This window comes from Tachyglossus aculeatus, chromosome 2, assembly GCF_015852505.1.
Source record: "Tachyglossus aculeatus isolate mTacAcu1 chromosome 2, mTacAcu1.pri, whole genome shotgun sequence".
NCBI lineage: Eukaryota > Metazoa > Chordata > Mammalia > Monotremata > Tachyglossidae > Tachyglossus > Tachyglossus aculeatus.
In genome coordinates, this window is record NC_052067.1 from 5,198,167 (window position 1) to 5,217,070 (window position 18,904).

The 18,904-nt window shown below is 43.9% G+C and overlaps 1 protein-coding gene and 1 pseudogene across 1 annotated transcript in view; both read right to left on the reverse strand.

Annotated features, from left to right (window-relative positions):
• THSD7A (thrombospondin type 1 domain containing 7A) overlaps nt 1-18,904 on the reverse strand; it is a 329,576-nt gene that overhangs the window by 240,244 nt on the left and 70,428 nt on the right. The gene's annotated exons all lie outside the window — the stretch shown is intronic.
• On the reverse strand, nt 3,555-3,708 carry LOC119923843 (annotated as a pseudogene).

Consider the following 18,904-nt stretch of genomic DNA (forward strand, 5'->3'; position numbering starts at 1 on the left):
GGGAACTGGTTAAGGGTCTTAAGCCAGATAATAATAACGATAATAATAATGGTTTTTTAAGTGCTACTGTGTACCTGGCACTGTGCTAAACTCTGGGGTGGAGTCAAGCAAATTAGGTTGGACACGGTCCCTGTCCAATGAAGGGCTCACAGCCTCAAGACACACTTTACAGAGGAAGGCACTAAGGCCCAGAGAGATGAAATGAATGGCCCAAGGTCACACAACAGAGAGGCGGCAGAGCTGCGATTAGAACCCATGACCTTCTGACTCCCAGACTTGAGCTCTATCCTGGGTCAGGTGTCTGCCCCAGGTACCTAAAGCCTGCACTCTCTATATAACACTCAGTACAGTGCTGTGCACCCGGTAAGCACTCAATAAATACAACTGAATGAACTCTAGTCTGTAAGCTTGCTGTGGGCAGGGAATGTGTCTCTTATATTGTACACTCCCACGTGCTTAGTACAGTGCTCTGCCCCCAGTAAGCGCTCAATAAATACGATAGACTGACTGATGGATGGAACCCATTTATTCATTCATTCATTCATAGTATTTATTGAGAAGCAGCGTGGCTCAGTGGAAAGAGCACGGGCTTTGGAGTAAGTGGTCATGGGTTTGAATCCTGGCTCCCCAAATTGTCAGCTGTGTGACTTTGGGCAAGTCACTTCACTTCTCTGGGCCTCAGTTACCTCATCTGTAAAATGGGGATTGACTGTGAGCCCCCCGTGGGAAAACCTGATCACCTTGTAACCTCCCCAGCACTTAGAAAAGTGCTTTGCACACAGTAAGCACTTAATAAATACCATTATTAGTATTATTTATTATTCATTCATTCATTCAATTGTATTTATTGAGCGCTTACTGTGTGCAGAGCACTGTACTAAGCACTTGGGAAGTACAAGTCGGCTGTTGTGTCCTCTATAAATGAGCTTTTGATGAGTACTGGGAGATGGAGCTGATCTCAAGCCGGTGTTGACAGTGCTGCCCTTATTTTAGCGTCATCTCATCACTGCAGGGTTCAGATTGGTTGACTAATTACCCCAATGCCATTGGTTCAGTGTGACAACTTTCACATGAGAAATATTTTCCCAAGTTCTGTCTGCCTAGAGTTTTGTGATTGCTACATAAGTTTGTTTTTCAGTACTTCTTCAGCACTGTGTCAAACACTGTTCTAAGTGCCGGGGGAGGTACAAGTCAATTAAGTCAGACACTGTCCCCGTGGGGCTCACAGTCTAAAGCGGGAGGGAGAACAGATATTGGATCCCCATTTTATGGTTGAGGAAACTGAGGCACAGAGAAGTTAGGTGACCTAACTTCTAGGGTCACATGGCTAGCAAGTGGCAGAACAATTTGTAGAGTGGGAATTAGAACCCAAGTCCTCCGGCTCCCAGGGACATGCTCTTTATACGAGGTCATGCTGCTTCCTGAGTCAAATAGCGTCCGTTGGGTCTGACCAAACAGATTCCCCAGGGGCAGCCTCTGGTTTTATAGGTGTTGGTTCCATTGGTGGCCTCCTCTCTGCTCTCTCTTGAGGAGCAATTTTACCAAATTAGAGACCATCCCATGGCTGGTTTAGAGACTTTCATTGAAGAGCATCACTTGAAATCTCAAGGAAATAAGAAGCGCAAAAAGATAGAAATTGGGTTGGACACACCAAACAAATCAATATTATCTTTGGTTGCATGCATCATCAAGGGAAGAGAATATATTCAATATGTACATCTTGTACATATTTACTATTCTATTTAATTTATTTTGTTAATATGTTTTGCTTTGTTGTCTGTCCCCCCCTTCTAGACTGTGAGCCCGTTGTTGGGAAGGGGCCATCTCTATATGTTGCTGACTTGTACTTCCCAAGCGCTTAGTACAGTGCTCTGCACACTGTAAGCGCTCAATAAATACCATTGAGTGAATGAATGAATGAGAGTGGGATTCTTCTTCCTAATAATAATAACGGTGGTATTTGTTAGGCACTTACTGTGTGCCAAGCAGTGTATGAAGCACTTGGGTAGGTATAAGATTATCAGGTTGGATGCAGTCCCTGTCCCATACGGAGCTCATTGTATTGACTCATTTGGATGAGGCAATCCAAATAGAGGTTAATTTCACAAGTGCCCATCTGCCAGACGCGTTCTTCAGTCACCTAAAGCAAACGACTGTCATTTCCAAGAGGAACTTTAGTGCTTCGCTTATATTGTTTGTGCTCATTTATTTCAGTGTTTCACAATTAACACCAACCACTGAAAAAGGGCCAAGCAGAAAGCGCTTGGGGCCCTCTCTTGCCCGATGCAATCTGACAGCCCCGAAGTATCCGTCTTCCCAAGCCAGGATTTATAATGGAAACATCAGGAGCCTCCGAGGCAATGGCTCATGTCTATAATTAAGTGGACTCTCCGAAATATATCCACATCCAGAAGCACCTACCATGAAGAGTGATTATGCCGTAACTGCTTGTCACGGACCTCTGATGGGATCGATTCGTCTCGGCTTGCTAAAAACCGGGTTGGCCTCGGTCATGTTTAGCTTTTTAAAACCTTCTTCCTCTTGAAGACTCTTTCTTTCATCTTTCCTCATCCCACAGACTCTCTACTACTACAGACCATAGGGTAGAAGGAGTGGCAGCTGCCCAAATGGATGTGGAGGGGAAAGACGGGCTGAATCCTGAATTTCAGTAGAGGGAGTAAACGAGGAAGAAAAACGGTTATGGTCTGAAGGGGAATTATTCGGCTTTGATCCTATAGCCATGTAGTTTTGGTCAATCGATGAATGGTATTTATGGAGCGCTTGGTGGGTTTAGAGTCCTGTTCTAGGCACTTACGGGAATGCAACACAGTTGACAGGCACAACTGCTGCCCTCGAGGAGGCTAAAATCTGCGCACAGAGCACCGTTCGAAGCATCTGGGATAGTATAATACAGTTGGTAGACATTATCTCTGCCTTCAGCTAACTTTCGGTTTAGTAGGGGAGATTGAAATAAATTACAAGATGAGGAAGCAGCTAAATTTAAGGATATAATAATAATAATTATAATTATGGTATTTGTTAAGCACTTACTAGGTGCAAAGCACTTTTCTAAGCACCCGGGTGGATCCAAGCAGATCGGGTTGGACACAGTCCCTGCCACATATCCGGCTCACAGTCTTAATCCCCATTTTAATGATGAGGTCACTGAGGGACAGAGAAGTGAAGGGACTTGCCTAAGGTCAGCCAGCAGATAAGAGGCGGATCCAGGATTAGAACCCATGACCTTCTGGGCTCGATCCACTAGGCCACGTTCTGGGCTGTTGTTTTCATAAGTGTTTTTGGGGGGGGTGGGGGAGGATGGGTGAGTAGCACCTAAATGCTTAAGTGTAGCCGTCAATAATAATAATAATAATAATAATGGTATTTGTTAAGCGCTTACTATGTGCTGTTCTAAGCGCTGGGGGGGTACAAGGTGATCAGGTTGTCCCACATGGGGCTCACAGTCTTAATCCCCATTTTACAGATGAGGGAACTGAGGCACAGAGAAGTTGAGGGACTTGCCCAAAGTCACACAGCTGACAACTGGCAGAGCCTGGATTTGAACCCATGACCTGTGACTCCAAAGCCCGGGCTCTTTCCACTGAGCAACACTGCTTCTCTAAATATAGTGGATAGAGAACGTATCAGACATTAAACTGATAAGAACAGATACTACACTTGATCTTAGCCAAAAGGCCGAGAAGCAATGATATTGATCGAACACCCAAGGAGTGCTCAACACTGTCATAATCATTTGGGAGAGCCCAATAGAGGCAAGACATGTTTCCTTCCTCAGTCGATTGATGGTATTTATTGAGCACTTGCTATGTGCAGAGCACTGTTCGAAGTGCTTGGGAGAGGACAATCCAACGGAATTAGCAAACACGTTCTCTGCCCACAACAAGCTTACAATCCCTTCTGCATTGCCCTGACTAGCCCCCTTTATTCTTCCCCTGTCCCCACCCCACAGCACTTATGTCCATATCTGACATTTATTTATTTCTATTAATGTCTGTCTCCCCCTCTAGACTGTAAGTTCGTTGAGGGCAGGGGATGTTTCTGGTATTCTAGACTGGGAGCCCATTGTTGGGTAGGGATTGTCTCTTTTTGTTGCCAAACTGTACTTTCCAAGCACTTAGTACAGTGCTCTGCACACAGTAAATGCTCAATAAATATGATGAATGAATGAAAAACGTTATATTGTCCTCTCCCAAGCACTTAGCATAGTGTTCTGAGCACAGTAAACACTCAATTAATACCACTGACTGACGGTTTGACTTCCAGTCAGTTCTGTCCTCGTGAAGCCTATGGGCTATTGGGGAAGGTGTGAGATTATAGGAGAACATATTTTCCTTTGGCCCTATAAATCAACCATTTTTCTCCAAATTCTATAGGGCAGAAATACTCTAATACACGTGGGGCTTTAAATTACAAACTTAGCATGGAAGTGGAGATCGCAGGGGTTCTGGCTATTCACTAGATTCCCCTAACTCTGTACTGTCTCCTCAATCAGAGTTTCCCAGCATCAACTCCTGAATCCACAAGGCTCCAGGATCTGGCAATAGAAGGAGCACCCCTGTCACTCAGTAAGTGAGTCAGTCAATCATATTTATTGAGCTCTTACCATGTGCAGGACACTGCACTAAGCAGCATGGCTCAATGGAAAGAGCACAGGCTTTGGAGTCAGAGGCCACGGGTTCAAATCCCGGCTCCTCCAATTGTCAGATGTGTGACTTTGGGCAAGTCACTTAACTTCTCTGGCTCTCAGTTCCCACATCTGTAAAATGGGGATTAAGATTGTGAGCCCCCCGTGGGACAACCTGATCACTTTGTAATCTCCCCAGCTCTTAGAACAATGATTTGCACATAATAAGCACTTAACAAATGCCCTCATTATTATTCCAGCACTTAGAACAGTGCTTTGCACATAGTAAGTACTCAATAAATGCTGTCATTAATTAAGCGCTTGGGAGAGGACATACAAAAATAGACACATTTCCTGCCCACAACAAACTTAGAGTCTAGAGGGGTTGGAGACAGACAACATTCTAGAGAGGGTGGAGACAGACATTAATATAAATAAATTAATTACAGAAGGATCTAGGTTCTAATCTCAGCTCTGCCACTTGCCCACTGTGTGACCTTGGGTAAGTCACTTAACTTCTCTATGTCTCAATTCCCTCATCTGTAAATTGGGGATTAACATTATGAGCCTTATGTGGGACAGGGACTGTATCCAAACTTGACGTTCTCCTATCTACACCAGCATCTAGTATAGTTCCTGGCATGTAGTAAGCTCTTGAATACATTGGAAAAGAAAAGGCAGACAGAAACGGAATTTGATTTGCTAATAGTTTCCACCTTAGTAACACTTCTCTACTATGATATCACTCTGCCTATATTAATATTCAGTAACACGGCATAGTGGATAAAGACCGGGCCTGGGATTCAGAAGGTCATGGGTTCTAATCCCAGCTCCACCTCGTCTTGCTTTGTGGCCTTGGGTAAGTCACTTCATTTCTCTGTGCCTCAGTTGCTTCATCTGTAAAATAGGGATTAAGACTATGAGCCTTATGTGGGACAGGGACTGTGTGCAGCTGAGTTGCTTGTATCCAGCCCAGTGCTTAATACAGTGTTTGGCACAGAGTAAACACTTAACAAATATCAGTTCATTCATTCAATCGTATTTATTGAGCGCTTACTGTGTGCAGAGCACTGTCCAAATGCTTGGGAAGTACAAGTTGGCAACATATAGAGATGGTCCCTACCCAACAGTGGGCTCACAGTCTAGAAGGGGGCTAATAATAATAATGTTATTATTATTATTATAATCAGAAAATGTTAAGTGGAGTGTAAGGTTCTTGAGGGCAGGGACTATGACTTGTGACTCTGTTGGACTTTTACAAGCGCTTAGTTCAGTGCACTTTCTTCAGTGAACACTCAATAAATACAATTACCATTATCACTACCCCAATTCATTCATTTAAGGGTGTGATACCCATTTCTTCGAAATCAGGTCCAAGTTGCGAATACCTCCAACAATTCTCAGAGGAAAACAATCTAGGCTTGAAAGACCTTTTAAACACATCTGCCCAGCTGTTATACTCGCACATCAGCTATTCCTGCTTACCGAGTCCTCTAAAACCCATCAATCCATCAATCAATGAGATTTATTGAGCGCTTACTATATGCAGAGCATTGTACCAAGCTCTGGATAGAGGACGATGCAACGGAGTTAGCAGATATGTTCCCTGCCCACAACGAGCTTATAACCTAGAAGGGGAGACAGACATTAATATAAATAATTTATAAGGTATAATTTAAAGATCTGTGTGTAAGTGCTGTGGGGTTAAGGGGGAGGTGAATATCAAATATCCAAAGGTCACAGATCCCAGAGCAGAGGGAGTTTGGGGAAGCAGGTCTCACATATCTGCTATTTTACTTGTACATATCTATTCTATTTATTTTATTTTGGTAATATGTTTTGTTTTGTTCTCTGTATCCCCCTTCTAGACTGTGAGCCCACTGTTGGGTAGGGACCGACTCTAGATGTTGCCAACTTGGACTTCCCAAGCACTTAGTACAGTGCTCTGCACACAGTAAGCGCTCAATAAATACGATTGATTGATTGATTCTCATGTTGTAGGAAGAATCATTTTTGGAGGCCCCTAGGAGACTGCTAAAGAATTCCTCCTACCAGAACTCCTGAACAATCAATAATAAACATAAAAAAAACAGTGAATTTATGACACTTTCATTATTCCTAAATCCTTCCACATCAATCATCTAAGTTCTAAGTGCCCACTGCCCTTCGTTTTCAGAAGCTTCTAGCACTAAAAAAAAAACAACGCTAAAATGACTGAAATCAGTCTAATGGTGACTCTCTGCTATTGTTCTGGGTTTGCCTTAATTTCCATTTAGGGCTTTGTAATAATAGTAATAAGAATGATAGTAATAATAATTATGGAACTTGTTAAGAACTTACTTTGCGCCAACCCTGTTCTAAAAACTGAGGTAGATATGAGTTAATAATAATAATAATATTACTACTACTAATGACATTTATTAAGCGCTTACTATGTGCAAAGCACTGTTCTAAGCACTGGGGAGGTTACAAGGTGATCAGGTTGTCCCACAGGGGGCTCACAGTATTAATCCCCATTTTACAGTTGAGGTAACTGAGGCAGAGAGAAGTGAAGTGACTTGCCCAAAGTCACACAGCTGACAATTGGCAGACCCGGGATTTGAACCCATGACCTCTGACTCCAAAGCCCGGGCTCTTTCCACTGAGCCACGCTGCTTCTCAGCGTGTAATCAGGTTGGACACAGTCCCTTTCCCACAGGGGCTCACACTCTTAATCCCCATTTTACAGATAAGGTAACTGAGGCCCAGAGAAATGAAATGATTTGCCCAAGGTCACACAGCTGACCATATTTGTGGGAGAAAACTATGCTGAATATACTTAAACTCTCCCATTTTTCTTATGTGTAATTTATTTTAATGTCTTTCTCCCTGTCTAGAGTGCCAGCTCCTTGTGGCCAGAGATCATCACACAGTAAGCGTTCAATAAATAATAATAATGATGGTATTTGTTAAGCACTTACTATGTGCAAAGTGCTGTTCTAAGCACTGATTGAGTGATCTCACAATGTCACAGGCTCACAGTTAAAAAAAAAAAAACCCACTGAATTCTGAGCGAGGTCCAAAGCTTCTATTTATTATTCTTTTTTAAAATAATAATAATAATGGGGATATTTGTTAGTGCTTATTATGTGCCAGGCATTGTTCTAAGCGCAGGGGTAGATACGAGACAATCACGTTGGACTCAGTTCCTGTCCCACATAGGGCTCACAGTCTCAATCCCTATTTTACAGATGAGGGAACGGAAGTCCATAGCAATGAAGTGACTTGCCCAAGGTCACACAGCAGACAAATGGCAGAGTTGGGATTAGAACCCATATTCTTCTGACTCTCAGGGCTGTGCTCTTTCCGCTACGCCATGCTGCTTAAATCAAATTTAGGATCCTTTATTAAAATCCAGATCCCTCATTCCTTAAACTGCACGCAAACAGTGAAAGAAACTTTCTAGTCAGATATCGTTTGAAGCCTCACAAAGACGTTCTGTCTCACTGGAAAGCATTTTACCAAACACAAATATATTACTCATTGTCCATGGCCGTTTGTTGAATACTCATGAAACCCACTTGCCATTCCGAGATGGGTCTTTTCAGATAAGCCCATTCTTGGATACAGTACTGTTCTTATATCCCGGGAACAATCGGCCTTTGGGCATTCCCTGGAAATGCTAATCAGATCCAGGGGGTCAACCCAGGACACGATCAACTTGTACTTCCCATGCGCTTAGTACAGTGCTCTGCACACAGTAAGCGCTCAATAAATACAATTGATTGATTGATTGATCAAACTGTTTATGGGATCTTGTTAAGGTGGTGGGATCCACTCATGGGGACCACAGTACCCACTGAAGTGCATCTATCAGATGATTTGGATCCCCAGAACACTATCTCCTGGAATGAACACAACAGATGGAGTGTAATAATAATAATAATGATGGCATTTGTTAAGTGCTTACTATGTACCGAGAACTGTTCTATGCACTGGGGAGGATACAAGGTGATCAGGTTGTCCCATGTGGGGCTCACAGTCTTTCTCCCCATTTTACAGATGAGGGAACTGAGGCTCAGAGAAGTTAAGTGACTTGCCCAAAGTCACACAGCTGACGAGTGGCAGAGCCAGGATTAGAACCTATGACCTCTGACTTCCAAGCCCTGGCTCTTTCCACTGAGCCATGCTGCTGCTGCTCTCTAGAATTCCTTCCTTCCTTCCTTCCTTCCTTCCTCCCTCCCTCCCTCCTTCCTTCCTTCCTATTTATTGAGCATTTACTGTGTGCAGAGCACTGTACTAAGCGCTTGGGAAGTACAAGTTGGCAACATATAGAGATGGTCCCTACCCAACAGAGGGCTCACCTTCAATCATATTTAATGAGCACTTACTAAGCTCTTGGGAGAGGACGATATAACAATAAACAGATACATTCCCTGCCCACAACGAGCTTACAGTCTAGAGGGGGAGATGGATATTAAAACAAATGAATAAAGGACAGATATGGACACAAGCGCTGTGGGGCTGGGAGGGAGGATGAATGAAAGAGAAAGTCAGGGTGTCATAGAAGGGAGTGGGAGAAGAAGAGAGGAGGGCCTAGTCAGAGAAGGCCTCGTGGAGGAGATGGGCTTTCAATAAGGGTTCAAAATGAGGGAGAGCAATTATCTGTCTGATACGAGGAGGGAGGGCATTCCAGGCCAGAGGCAGGACGTGGGCGAGAGGTCCGTGGTGAGATAGATGAGAAGGAGGTATAGTGAGAAGGTTGGCATTGGAAGAATGAAGTGAGTGGGAAGGGTTGGAGTAAGAGAGTAGAGAGGAGAGGTAGGAGGGGGTGAGGAGATTGAGGGCTTTAAAGCCAGTGGTAAAGAGCTTCTGTTTGATGCGGAGGTGGATGGGCAACCACTGGAGTTTCTTGAGGAGGGGGAAAACATGGTCTGAACGCTTTAGAAGTAAAATGATTTGGGCAGCAGAATGGAGTATGGACTGGAGTGGGGAGAAACAAGAGGCAGAGAGGTCACCCTGGAGGCTGATACAATAATCGAGGTGGGATAGGCTAAGGGCTTGCATTAATATAGTAGCAGTTTGGATGGAGTGGATTTTGGCAATATTGTGAAGGCAATACTGACAGGATTTAGTGGTGGCTTGGATATGTGGGTGGAACAAAAGGGAGGAATCAAGGATAAAACCCAGGTTACGGGCTTGTGAGACAGGAAGGATGGAGGTGCCATCAACAGTGATGGGAAAGTTAGTGGAGGGCAGGGTTTAGGTGGGAAGATAAGAAGTTCAGTTTCAGCTATATTAAGTTTGAGGCGATGGGAGGACACCCAAATACGGACGTCTTGAAGGCAGGAGGAAATGCGAGACTGCAGAGAGGGAGAGAGATCAAGGCTGGAGATGGAGATTTGGGTGTCATCAGCATAGAGGTGATAGTTGAAGCCACGTGAGCAAATGAGTTTTCCAAGGGAGTGGGGGTAGATGGAGAAAAGAAGGGGATCCAGAAGTGAACCTTGACCCCCACAGTTAGGGGGAGGGAGGCGAGGAGGAGCCTGCAGAAGAGATGGAGAATGAGCGTCCAGAGAGACAGGAGGAGAACCAGGAGAGGACAGTGTCAGTGAAGCCGAGGTTGGTTAATGTTTCCACTTAATGAATGAAAGACATTAATGTGAATAAAACATGTGCATATAAAACATAAAATAAATGGAAAAATAAATAAATTTGAAATAAATAGGAAAATTAATACAAATAATATGAATATAAATATAAAGCAAATATAAATAAATACAAAATAAATAGGAAAATGTATATATTGACTTTGAAGATATCGTATCAGGACCCACTGGGGGAAATCCTGGGTCTAGCAGAGATATGTTTAGCAGGCTGCAGGCTGGGGGATTAAGAGCAGAAGCATGATTTATTTGAAAAACTGTCTACCGTGCGATTCGGATGAAGCCGTGACGGCTTTGAGGACGTGAGCCAGGATACCCAAGCCTGACTTAAAGCTCCCCCGACCCCGGCCTCTGTCCGTCTCCTTCTCTAATGCGATCGCAATGAAAGAACTGACTTCATCCGGAACCGGATTCTGACTTTGAGCGATTCTATGGCCGGGAAAGTCACCTCCGACAGCATTGACCTTGGTTTGGGGATCAGGTTCATTAAGGGGAGACCTCGGCGGAGAGTGGCTGGTAATAAGGGAGCCGGCTTGGCCTCCGCACTTGTCACCTCCGGGCAGAGGAAGAATTGCTTATCCTTATCACGTTAAATAGATGAACTTGTCCTCTTAAGGGACAAAGGCTCCAGTCGCCGGCCCTTTGGCTCCCGCGTGTCTTTGGCCGCATTACTTAAGGAAATGGAAATGTCATCCCCGGTGGGTAATTCTCCTTCAGGCGAAGCCGGGAAAAAATAGAAGAAAGAGGTCAAATCCTCGGAAATCGATACAGAACGGGGTGGCGGAGGCATCTTAGGGGGAGTTTGGTTCAATTAAATCGGTCGTGCCTCCTCTGTGGTTGAGAGGAAAGGTTAGTGGTGGACAGAGCGGCTCCTTGATGGGATCTAGAGATAATAATAATAATAATGGCATTTATTAAGCACTTGCTATGTGCAAAGCACTGTTCTAAGAGCTGGGGAGGTTACAAGGTGATCAGGTTGTCCCACGGGGGGCTCACAGTCTTCATCCCCATTTTACAGACGAGGTACCTGAGGGCTCACAGTCTAGATTCTTTTTTTTTGATTCTTTTTTTTAAACATATTTGCTAAGTGCTTACTATGTGCCAGGCACTGTACTGAGCACTGAGGTAGAAACAAGGTAATCAGGTTGGACACAGTCGCTGTCCCATAAAGAGCTCAGTGTCTTAATCCCCATTTTACAGATGAGTTAACTGAGGCCCAGAGATGTGAAGTAAATTGCCCATGGTCACACAGCAGACATGTGGCAGAGCCGGGATTAGACATCCTCTGATTCCAGGCCTGGCCTTTTTCCATTAGGCCACGTTGATCCTCATACAATATAACAGAGTTGGTAGACTCGATCTCTGCCCACAACGAGCTTATCGTCTACGGGGGGGAAGACAGACATTAAAATAAATTACTGACATGGAAATAAGGCTGTGGGGCTGAAAGTGGGGTGAATGAAGGATTTCAAGTGCAAGAGTGACATAGAAGGGAGAAGGAATAAGGGGAAAATGGGCATAGTCGGGGGGAGGTCTCTTGAAAGCAATGTAATTTTAAGAAGGCTTTAAAGATGGGAGGGGAATGACCGTCTGTAAGATATTAAGGGGGACGGAGTTCTAAGCCAGAGGCAGGATGTGGGCAAGGGGTTGACAGGGAGATAGACAAGACGGAGGTACAGTGAGTACGTTGGCCTTTAGAGGAGCGAAGTGTGAGAGCTGGGATTTAGTAGGAGAGTGGTGAGGAGGCTATTTCGAGGAGGAGCTCTGTCTCATATAACTCCCATTCTATAACCGATTCATCAAATAAATTATGGGTGAGGAGAAGGTACTTCAGTCCATCAATGATATTTATAGAACACCTTCTGTGGTTTTAAGAGAAGCAGCGTGGCTCAGTGGAAAGAGCCCGGGCTTTGGAGTCAGAGGTCGTGGGTTCAAATCCCAGCTCCACCAATTGTCAGCTGTGTGACTTTAGGCAAGTCACTTCACTTCCCTGGGCCTCAGTTACCTCATCTGTAAAATAGGGATTAAGACTGTGAGCCCCCCGTGGGACAACCTGATTACCTTGTAACCTCCCCAGTGCTTAGAACAGTGCTTTGCACACAGTAAGCACTTAATAAATGCCATTATTATTATTATTATTATTAAAGTGATTGAAAGCTTTAAAGATAGATGAGTTCGAGGTACAGTAATAATAGCTTGGCATTAGAGAAGTAGCATGGCTCAGTGGAAAGAGCCCGGGCTTTTGAGTCAGAGGTCATGGGTTCAAATCCTGGCTCTGCCAACTGTCAACTGTGTGACTTTGGGCAAGTCACAACTTCTCTGGGCCTCAGTTACCTCATCTGTAAAATGAGGATTAAGACTGTGAGCCACCCATGGGACAACCTGATCACACTGTATCCCCCCAGCACTTACAACAGTGCTTGGAACATAGTAAGCGCTTAACAAATGCCATCATCATCATCATCATCATCATCATTAGAGGAGCAAAATTTGTGGGCTGAGCTATACTACTATCCACTACACCACTCTGCTCGCCTACTACTACTACTACTGAACCCCAGAAATCTTTACCTCATCTGTAAAATGGGGATGAAGACTGTGAGCCCCCCGTGGGGCAACCTGATCACCTTGTAACCTCCTCAGTGCTTAGAACAGTGCTTTGCACATAGTAAGCGCTTAATAAATGCCATTATTATTATTATTATCTTTCAGCTAGCGTCTCCCCCTCTAGACTGTAAGCTCCTTGTGGGTAGAGAATGTGTCTACCGACCCTCTAAGTATTGTACTCTCCCCAACCGTTCAATACAGTGCCGTGCAATAAATTCTACTAATGGCTCGATGCTGTTACTTTAAGCCAAGCTGAGAAATTCAATTCTGCTCAAGGCTGAAATTAAATAAGCCTTTCCTCGTGATTGCTGTGATTACGAACCAAGGGTGCCATTTCAAAACAATAAGACAAAGATGGGCTCTGTCCCAAACAGAGAAAAGGCTGATTTAGGATTTAACAAAACCCACAACAGAATGGAACAGCTCATCCTGATTAGCTTGTATCTGCCCCAGCACTTAATATAGTGCTTGGCACATAGTACGCACTTAAAGAGTATGATGATAATAAGAAGAATCATAGTAATAATTTTCTAATAATTCTGCACCTTATTCAATCCCAAAGCAATCTGAGTTTCTGTCAGCCTCTAAACTGTAGGTGCTAAAGATTTCTCCAAAACTAAGATATAGCTCTCAAGAAGGTATGGTCACACCTGGAAAATTACTCTTGCAGAGTTATGCGGCAAGAATGAGGCCCATGGGAAATTTATGCTTTTCCATTTCGGCCTAAATCTAAGGTATTTATCCCCAACCCATCTGCGCACACAATTCTTTTGTTTGCCAGCTACTTGGGAGATTTGCATAGACAAATAAAAAATTCGGAGACACTGAAGTAGCCACCCTCGAAACCCAGTGTTCACTAATATTCTTTATTTTTTAATTTTATTCAGAGGTGTAAAGAATTAGGTGGGGAGGGGGTGATTATCCCATGGACAATGGATAGTTTTAATCTTCAAACTGCATGAGGCACATTAGATAACTAAGAATAATCGACTCCATGTAATCTATGCGTCTGGCTTTGTCCCTAAGGGATGGCCTCAATCCACAGTGTGCTCCTAAATGGGACATTTTGCATTTCGCTCCAGCTGACAGATGTGGAAAAGAAAAGTTGAGTTGCCAGGCACTCCCTACAGCTGAACATGCCAAAGCCTGAAAATTATTCCAGACAAAATCCCGCTATGTTAAGCTAATTTGCTCTTGGACTTGTCTTTCTCCAAAGACCCCTTTATTTCCCAGTATGTCCCGAGGCTATTCGGCTACCACACCAAAATCCCTGTTCATTCATTCATTCATTCAATTATATTTATTGAGCGCTTACTGTGTGCAGAGCACTGTACTAAGCGCTTGGGAAGTACAAGTTGGCAACATAGAGACATGGTCCCTACCCAACAACGGGCTCACAGTCTAGAAGACTCACAGTCTTGGGTGATCACCCCATCGCGAAGGGATTTCTGGACGTCTCTCCCTCTAGACTGTAACTCGCTGTGGGCAGAGAATGTGTCTGTTATACCATTCTCTTGTATTCATTCATCCATTCAATCATATTTATTGAGCGCTTACTGTTTATTGAGCGCTTGGGAAGTACAAATCGGCAACAGATAGAGACAATCCCTACCCAACAATGGGTTCACCGTCTAGAAGGGGGAGACAGATAACAAAACAAAACAAGTAGATAGGTGTCAATACCATCAAAATAAATAGAATTATTACTCTCCGAAGTGCTTAGTACTGTGCTCTGCATACACTAAGCGCTCCATAAATACATCTGACTGACTGATTGGAGAGGGTCAGATTAGTTATGAGACTCGTCACTTTCTAAACCTTCTACGACATTTTTATTTAAGAAATCGGATCTAGACTCTGGAGAGTCTTTGCTTTAGTTTAGAAATAAAAGCCAGTAGCCTAACACTTAAAAAGATCATCACGTGGAAGCCCTCACACTTCTGCATCCACACTATCACTCCCAGAGTCTCTTCAGGTGTCCTTAAATGGTCGGGAGCGTCGTCCTGGCCTAGTGGAAAGAGCACAGAACTGGGAGCCAAGACCAGTGTTCATTCATTCATTCATTCATTCATTCATTCAATCGTATTTATGGAGCACTTACTGTGTGCACAGCATTGTACTAAGTGCTTGGAAAGTACAATTCGCCAACAAATAGAGACAATCCCTACCTAACAATGGGCTCACAGTCTTGAAGGGGGAGATATGCAACAAAACAAAACAAGTAGACAGGCATCAGTAGCATCAATATAAACTGTATTATACAGACACATGAATAAAATAAATAGAATAATAAAAATGTACATATATACACAAGTGTTGTGGGGTGGGGAGGGGGGTAGAGCAGAGGGAGGGAGTCAGGGCGATGAGGAGGGGTGGAGGAAAAGGGGGGCTCGGTCTGAGAAAGCCTCCTGGAGGAGGTGGGCTTTCAGGAGGGCTTTGAAACTCAGTAGGGTTCGAACTCCTGCTCCATGATTTGCGTGCTGGGCTACCTTGGGAAAGTCATTTAACCTTTCTGTGCTCCAGGTTCATCATCTGTAAAATGGGGCAAGGTTCCTGCCTGGGAAGTAGACTGAGAGCCTCAGATTGTACGCTGACTAGGTTTGATCTGATTATATTGGTTCTACCCTAAGGCTTAAAGCACCCCGTGGTCCCATAATAAGCGATGAATAAAAACCATTCCAGCCAAAAAATTCAGTTCATTCGACCATAGGGATATACTAATCTCTCTCCTCAATTAGCATTATGGTATTTATTGAGTGCTTATTATATGCAGAGCACTGTACTAAGCACTTGGGAGGGTACATTAAATCATAATTAGCAGGTTCCCTGATTGAGGAACTATCATGTGCAGAGCCTTGCGCTGACTGCTGTGACTTGGTTACCTCAGATAGAAATGACCTTTGGAGACAGTTTTCACCACGATTTTACCTGTATATCTCACTGCTGACCCCTCGCCCGTATTTGGAATTCCCTCCCTCTTCATACCCGACAGATCACCACTCTCACCACCTTCAAAGCCTTTTTCATTCATTCATTCAATTGTATTTATTGAGCGCTTACTGTGTGCAGAGCACTGTACTAAGCGCTTGGAAAGTACAAGTCGGCAACATATAGAGATGGTCCCTACCCAACAACAGGCTCACTGTCTAGAAGGGGGAGACAGACAACAAAACAAAACATGTAGACAGGTGTCAAAACCGTAAGAATAACATCTCCTCAAAGAGGCCTTCCCCAGCTAAGTCCTCATTTCCGCTTCTCCCACTCCCTTCTGCATCATCCTCGCACTTTCATTCATTCATTCATTCATTAGGAGGAGCAGTGTGGCTCAGTGGAAAGAGCACGGGCTTTGGAGTCAGAGGTCATGGGTTCGAATCCTGACTGCACTACATGTCTGCTGTGTGACCTTGGGCAAGTCACTTCACTTCTCTGTGCTTCAGTTACCTCATATGTAAAATGGGGATTAAGACTGTGAGCCCCCAGTGGGACAACCTGATCACCTTGTAACCCCTCCAGTGCTTAGAACAGTGCTCTGCACATAGTAAGCGCTTAACAAATGCCATCATTGTTATTATTATTATTATTCATTCATTCATCCATTCATTCATTCATTCAATCGTATTTATTGAGCACTTACTGTGTGCAGAGCACTGTACTAATCAATCAATCGCATTTATTGAGCACTTACTGTGTGCAGAGCACTGTACTAAGCACTTGGGAAGTACAAGTTGGCAACATATAGAGACAGTCCCTACCCAACAACGGGCTCACAGTCTAGAAGGGGGAGACAGACGACAAAACAAAATATATTAACAAAATAAAATAAATAGAATAGTAAATAAGTACAAGTAAAATAAATACAGTAATAAATCTGTACAAACAGATGTTCAGGTGCTGTGGGGAGGGGAAGGAGGTAGGGCAGGGGGATGGGGAAGGGGAGAGGAAAAAAGGGGCTCAGTGCAGGAAGGCCTCCTGGAGGAGGTGAGCTCTCAGTAGGGCTTTGAAGGGAGGAAGAGAGCTAGCTTGGCGGATGTGCGAAGGGAGGGCATTCCAGGCCCTCCCTCCACTCCACAGTGCTTAAGTACATAGCCATAATTTATTCATTTATATTAATATCCGATTCCCCTTATAGACTGTAAGCTCACTGTGGTCAGGGAACGTATCTACCAACTCTGTTGTATTCTTCCAAGCGCTTAGTATGGTGCTCAGCACAGGGTAAGCACTCAATAAATATGTGCGTGCCCCAGTCCTGTCTCCTCACCCTCTGTCAGCTCCTGTCTCCCCCTTCTAGACTGTGAGCCCACTGTTGGGTAGGGACCGCCTCTATATGTTGCCAACTGAGACTTCCCAAGCGCTTAGTACAGTGCTCTGCACACAGTAAGCGCTCAATATGATTGATTGATTGATTGATTGTACTTCCCAAGCGCTTACTGCAGTGCTCTGCACACAGTAAGCGCTCAATAAATACGACTGATTGATTGATTGATTGATTGATCCACCTGGTCTAGTGGATGCAGCATGGGCCTGGAATTGGAAAACTAGTTTCCACAATACAGCTTGTCCCAGAACAAAACCCTGACAATGGCAGCTCTAAAAAGATCCTCAACCAATAGTGACTCTGACTTCAGGCTGGTGCCCGGGGAATCTGTCGTTATTCATTCCTGCACCCGGAGAACTGAAATTACCCCAGTGGGCCTGTATACACACATACACAACACACATAACACACACACACACACACACACACACAGAGTCTGAAACGCATTCATTATTTATGTTCTCCTCTCTCACAACCTTCATTAAAAATAATAAGCCTTTTTATCCTTAATTAACGAGTGACAATTGGCTTATCAAAAATGCAAGATAATCTAGGGAAATACAAAATCCTGGGGAGAGATATGTACCAAATGGCCCCCACAGCCAAAGACGAAGCAATTGTTTTGTCCTGCTTGTAGACTGGGGCTGCTCTGCTTTTTCCGCTTCTGGTTCAGCATTTTAGTTTATTTCTAACAAAATATGACCGCGTCGTCAACAAAGCATAAACCATAGACCCTTTGGAAAATGTTACACAGGTTCAGAAGCATGAATTAAGGAAGGAAGATTTTCAGCCCTTCAGTGTGTCCTAGTGGCAAGATCCTGGGCTTGGGAGTCAGAGGTCATGGGTTCTAAACTTGGCTCCGCCACTTGTCTGCTATGTGACCTTGGGCAAGTCACTTTACTTCTTTGGGCCTCAGTTACCTCATCTGTAAAATGGGGATTGAGCTTGTTTACCCTGTATTTACCCAAGTGCTTAGAACAGTACTTGGCACATAGTAAGCACTTAACAAATACCATTATTATTATTATTATTAGACTATCAGCTCATAGTGGGCATGAAACATGTGAAACACGTCTTTCACCTCTATTGCACTGTACTCTCCAAAGCGCTTAACACAATGCACTGCACATGGTAAGCATTCAATAAACACCACTGATTATGTACATACCCATAATTTAATTTATACTAATGTCTGAACGCCCATTGTGGGCAGGGAACGTGTCTACCAACACTGCTTTATTGTACTCTCGCGAGCGCTTAATGCAGTGCTCTACACACAGTAAATGCTTAATAAATTCAACTGACTGACTGATTCAGCCAAAATTGTTTCCATATTAAGATGATGCAAAGTCTGTCTCCCCAGATCTCTGTCATCAAGCTCGCTGACCCTCTTAGGTTCCTAGTAATGATAACAACAATAAAAAATGATAACGATGATGATGATGATGATGATAGTGGTATTTGTTAAGCGCTCACTACGCTCCAAGCACGTGATGAACTGCTGGTGTAGAGGGACTGAGCCTGACCTGATTATCTATCCCAGCACTTAGTACAGTGTGTGGCACAGAGCACGGGCTTAATAAATGCCCCACTGACTAATACAATCCGATCAGATACCGTGTCACTTCATAATGGAGAGAAGACTGATATTTAATTCCCATTTCACAATGGAAGAAACAGAGAAGTTAATTG